A 5,684-nucleotide genomic window follows, 5' to 3' on the forward strand; every position below is an offset into this window, starting at 1 on the left:
ATTTTTCTACTTCATTTTTCATTTTACTTTGGGATTTCTTTTTATTAGCTGAAATGTATTGTTTAAGTAAATGTATGGAAGTCCAATTTTTTAAAGTCTGACTTCATCCTTTTAGAAATTCTTTCCCAGATAGTTGGAGAAAGGATTATAAATTAATGATTTTTGTTGACCTTTTTTTGTAGGTTATACATTTTATTTATACACATGTTATCTTTTTTGGATTTAACTTTTATCAATACTATGCCACAGTCATAACCTTGTGTTTTTAGCAAAAGAGGTAAAATTTTACATTAATTTACTTAAAGAACTGGGCAACCATAACAGACAATGAAAGCATGGAGTCTGGGTCAGGAAAGTGGAGCCTCTTCTACTCAGACACATATAAACATCCCACCAATACAAAGGCACTTGTGGTTGCCTTAGAGATAACGTTATGAATAGTATGGTTTTGCAATACAATCCAGGTGAAGTCCTTGCAAGTATTTTAAGTAAATTTCAGTGACTTGATATTCAAGTCTGAACAAGATATTTGTAAATACGATGGTAAATACGATGTCCTTGAGCTGAGGTACAGGATTGTCCTCTAGAACCTTTGCATAAGGCATAGGGATGTCTGTACTTGTGACCCAAACAGCAGGAGCATCCAGGAAATGAAGTGCAGAGTTTTCCATGATTCTGGCACACATTTCAGCTCCTGCTCTAAATTGTGGTCAGCCTCCTTCCACAATTATGATGTGATTTTTCTTCATGACACTGGCTTCTATGGTGTCAATGTCCATTGGTCTGATGGTAGACATATTTATTACCTCATATTTAATTCCCTCTTTAGATAGCACCCTTGCAGCTTCTGAGCAGTGGCCCCAGTTCTTGAGTGGGAAACCACCCTTATGTGTCCCTTGCCTTTCTATTTTGGCTTTTCCAACAGGAATCAGACAATCTTTGGATTGAGCTTCTGCAGGAAATTCAAAGGGAACTCCATACATCAATTCATTCTCTAGTACCACCACTGGATTGTTATCTCAAATGGCTGATTTGATGAGTCTTTTTACATCTTCTGAATTCGAGGGGATGACTACCTTCAAGCCTGGGCAGTGCCAGTACCATGTGGCAAAACACTGTGAATGCTGGGCAGCTATGCTTGTCTATGCACCATTGGGCCTCCTGAAGACTATGGGCACAGGCTGGAGTCTCCCAGACATATAGTAGGTCTTGGCTGCTGAGTTTATAACCTAGTCAATAGCTTGCATGGAGGAATTGAAGGTCATAAATTCACAAATGGGCCACAACCCAATATAGGTGCACTGACAGCAATTGCAGTAAAGCCCATCTCAGATATGGAAGTATCTATAAACCTCTTTTCTCCGTATTTCTTACACAGGACAGGCTAACTTTCTATTCCCTGTCATACAGAGCAACTTCTTTCCTAAGCAAAAATACCTTTTTACCTCTTTCCAGTTCCTCATCCATACCTTGATTTATAGCATTACAACTGTCATCTGCAGTGACATCAGTGTGGTCACGTGAAAGCACCCCCTCAGCAGGCTGGGAACCTGCTATGGGAGTCTCCGCACCAGGCCAGCTAATTCTGCAATCTTTACCATGTTGATTTTTGTTTACTTTTTAACTAAAATTTGACTATGGTGATCTATTTTGCATCCTGTGACCAAATGAGGCATTTGATATCATTTCATTCCTATTATTATTCATATCTTTTGGTCTCTTTCTAGAATTTGAGATTTGCTTTAAAAAAATCAGTGTCAGCATTTTAAAGTATAACAATTTAATTCTAAGTTACTTGGTTTTGAAAAGGGTTTTACTCATACATTTAATATTTTTTTTAATTTATTTTTTATTGGTTGTTCAAAACATTATAAAGCTCTTGACATATCATATTTCATACATTAGATTCAAGTTGGTTATGAACTCCCAATTTTACCCCAAATAGATTGCAGAATCACATCGGTTACACATCCACATTTTTACATAATGCCCTATTAGTAACTGTTGTATTCTGCTACCTTTCCTATCCTCTACTATCCCCCCTCCCTCCCCTCCCATCTTCTCTCTCTACCCCATCCACTGTAATTCATTTCTCTCCTTGTTTATTTTCCCATTCCCCTCACAACCTCTTATATGTAATTTTGTATAACAATGAGGGTCTCCCTCCATTACCATGCAATTTCCCTTTTCTCTCCCTTTCCATCCCACCTCATGTATCTGTTTAATGTTAATCTTTTCTTCCTGCTCTTCCTCCCTGCTCTGTTCTTAGTTGCTCTCATTATATCAAAGAAGACATTTGGTATTTGTTTTTTAGGGATTGGCTAGCTTCACTAAGCATAATCTGCTCTAGTGCCATCCATTTCCCTACAAATTCTATGATTTTGTCATTTTTTAGTGCTGCGTAATACTCCATGGTGTATAAATGCCACATTTTTTTTATCCATTCATCTATTGAATGGCATCTGGGTTGGTTCCACAGTCTAGCAATTGTGAATTGTGCTGCTATGAACATCGATGTAGCAGTATCCCTGTAGTACGCTCTTTTAAGGTCTTCAGGGAATAGTCCAAGAAGGGCAATAGCTGGGTCAAATGGTGGTTCCATTCCCAGCTTTCCCAGGAATCTCCATACTGCTTTCCAGATTGGCCGCACCAGTTTGCAGTCCCACCAGCAATGTATAAGAGAACCCTTTTCCCCACATCCTCTCCAGCACTTGTTGTTGTTTGACTTCATAATGGCTGCCAATCTTACTGGAGTGAGATGGTATCTTAGGGTGGTTTTGATTTGCATTTCTCTGACTGCTAGAGATGGTGAGCATTTTTTCATGTACTTGTTGATTGATTGTATGTCCTCCTCTGAGAAGTGTCTGTTCAGGTCTTTGGCCCATTTGTTGATTGGGTTATTTGTTTTCTTATTGTTTAATTTTTTGAGTTCTTTGTATACTCTGGATATTAGGGCTCTATCTGAAGTGTGAGGAGTAAAAATTTGTTCCCATGATGTAGGCTCCCTATTTACCTCTTTTATTGTTTCTCTTGCTGAGAGAAAACTTTTCAGTTTAAGTAAGTCCCATTTGTTGATTCTTGTTATCAACTTTTGTGCTATGGGTGTCCTATTAAGGAATTTGGAGCCCGACCCTACAATATGTAGATCGGCGCCAACTTTTTCTTCTGTCAGACGCAGGGTCTCTGATTTGATATATAGCTCCTTGATCCACTTTGAGTTAACTTTTGTGCATGGCGAGAGGAGGGGATTCAGTTTCATTTTGTTGCATATGGATTTCCAGTTTTCCCAGCACCATTTGTTGAAGATGCTATCCTCCCTCCATTGCATGCTTTTAGCTCCTTTATCAAATATAAGATTGTTGTAGCTTTGTGGATTAGTCTCTGTGTCCTCTATTCTGTACCATTGGTCCATCCTCCTGTTTTGGTACCAGTACCATGCTGTTTTTTTACTATTGCTCTGTAATATAGTTTTAAGTCTGGTATCGCTATACCGCCTGATTCACACTTCCTGCTTAGAATTGCTTTTGCTATTCTGGGTCTTTTATTTTTCCATATGAATTTCATGATTGCTTTATCCATTTCTACAAGAAATGCCGTTGGGATTTTGATTGGCATTGCATTAAACCTATAGAGAACTTTTGGTAATATCGCTATTTTGATGATGTTAGTTCTGCCTATCCATGAACAGGGTATATTTTTCCATCTTCTAAGATCTTCTTCTACTTCTCTTTTTAGGGTTTTGTAGTTTTCATTGTATAAATCTTTCACATCTTTTGTTAGGTTGATTCCCAAGTATTTTATTTTTTTTGAGGATATTGTGAATGGAGTGTTTTTCCTCATTTCTGTTTCAGAAGTTTTGTCGCTGATATACAGAAATGCCTTTGATTTATGCGTGTTGATTTTATATCCTGCCACTTTGCTGAATTCATTTATTAGTTCTAGTAGTTTTTTTGTAGACCCTTTTGGGTCTTCTAGGTATAGAATCATGTCATCTGCAAATAGTGATAATTTAAGTTCTTCCTTTCCTATTTTTATGCCTTTAATTTCTTTCGTCTGTCTAATTGCTCTGGCCAGTGGTTCGAGAACTATATTGAATAGAAGTGGTGATAGAGGGCATCCCTGTCTTGTTCCAGATTTTAGGGGGAATGCCTTCAATTTTTCTCCATTGAGAATGATGCTAGCCTGAGGCTTAGCATAGATAGCTTTTACAATGTCGAGGTAAGTTCCTGTTATCCCTAGTTTTTCTAATGTTTTGAACATAAAGGGATGCTGTACTTTGTCGAATGCTTTTTCTGCATCTATTGAGATGATCATATGGTTCTTATTTTTAAGTCTATTGATGTGGTGAATAACATTTATTGATTTCCGTATATTGAACCATCCTTGCATCCCAGGGATGAATCCTACTTGATCATGGTGCACAATTTTTTTGACGTGCCTTTGTATCCGATTCGCCAGAATTTTATTGAGGATTTTTCCATATAGGTTCATCAGAGATATTGGTTTGTAGTTTTCTTTCTTTGAGGTGTCTTTGTCTGGTTTCGGAATCAGGGTGATGTTGGCCTCATAGAATGAATTTGGCAGAGTTCCTTCTTTTTCTATTTCCTGAAATAACTTGAAAAGTATTGGTATTAATTCTTCCTTAAAGGTTTTGTAAAACTCCGCTGTATACCCATCCGGTTCTGGGCTTTTCTTGGTTGGAAGTCTTTTGATTGCTTCTTCTATTTCATCTATTGTTATTGGTCTGTTTAAGTTGTGAGTATCCTCCTGACTCAGTCTGGGCAAATCATATGACTTAAGGAATTTATCGATGTCTTCACTATCTTCTATTTTATTGGAATATAGGTTTTCAAAATAATTTCTAATTGTCTTCTGTATTTCTGTAGCATCTGTTGTGATATTGCCTTTTTCATCCCGTATGTTAGTAATTTGAGTTCTCTCTCTTCTTCTCTTCGTTAGCATGGCTAAGGGTCTGTCAATCTTATTTATTTTTTCAAAGAACCAACTTTTAGTTTTGTTAATTTTTTCAATGATTTCTTTTCTTTCAATTTCGTTGATTTCCGCTCTGATTTTAATTATTTCTTGCCTTCTGCTACATTTGCTGTTGTTTTGCTCTTCCTTTTCTAGGGCTTTGAGATGAAGTGTGAGCTCATTTATTTGTTGGTTTTTCCTTTTTTTGAGGAATGACCTCCAAGTGATGAATTTCCCTCTTAAAACTGCTTTCATTGTGTCCCATAGATTCCGATATGTTGTGTCTGTATTTTCATTTATCTCTAAGAAATTTTTTATTTCCTCCTTTATGTCTTCTGTAACCCATTGATCATTCAGTAACATATTGTTCATTTTCCATGTGATGTAGGATTTTTCCTTCCTTCTTTTATCATTGATTTCCAGTTTCATTCCATTATGATCAGATAAAATGCATGGTATTATCTCCACCCCTGTATATTTACTGAGGGTTGCCCTATGGCATAATATATGGTCTATTTTTGAGAAAGATCCATGTGCTGCTGAGAAAAAAGTATATCCACTTGATGATGGTTGATATATTCTATATATGTCAGTTAAGTCTAGGTTGTTGATTGTGATATTGAGTTTTATAGTTTCTTTATTCAGCTTTTGTTTGGAGGATCTGTCCAATTGTGAGAGAGGTGTGTTGAAGTCACCCATAATTATTGTGTTGT

General features: G+C 36.9%; 1 pseudogene; it reads right to left on the bottom strand.

Moving 5' to 3' along the window:
• Window positions 1-431: 431 nt before the first annotated feature.
• LOC124093727 (pyruvate dehydrogenase E1 component subunit beta, mitochondrial-like) lies at window positions 432-1,601 on the bottom strand (annotated as a pseudogene).
• Window positions 1,602-5,684: the final 4,083 nt, after the last annotated feature.

This window comes from Marmota monax, unplaced genomic scaffold (genome assembly GCF_021218885.2).
Source record: "Marmota monax isolate L192 unplaced genomic scaffold, Marmota_monax_Labrador192_F-V1.1 WCK01_AAM20220418_F8-fsc00290, whole genome shotgun sequence".
In the NCBI taxonomy this organism is placed as follows: domain Eukaryota; kingdom Metazoa; phylum Chordata; class Mammalia; order Rodentia; family Sciuridae; genus Marmota; species Marmota monax.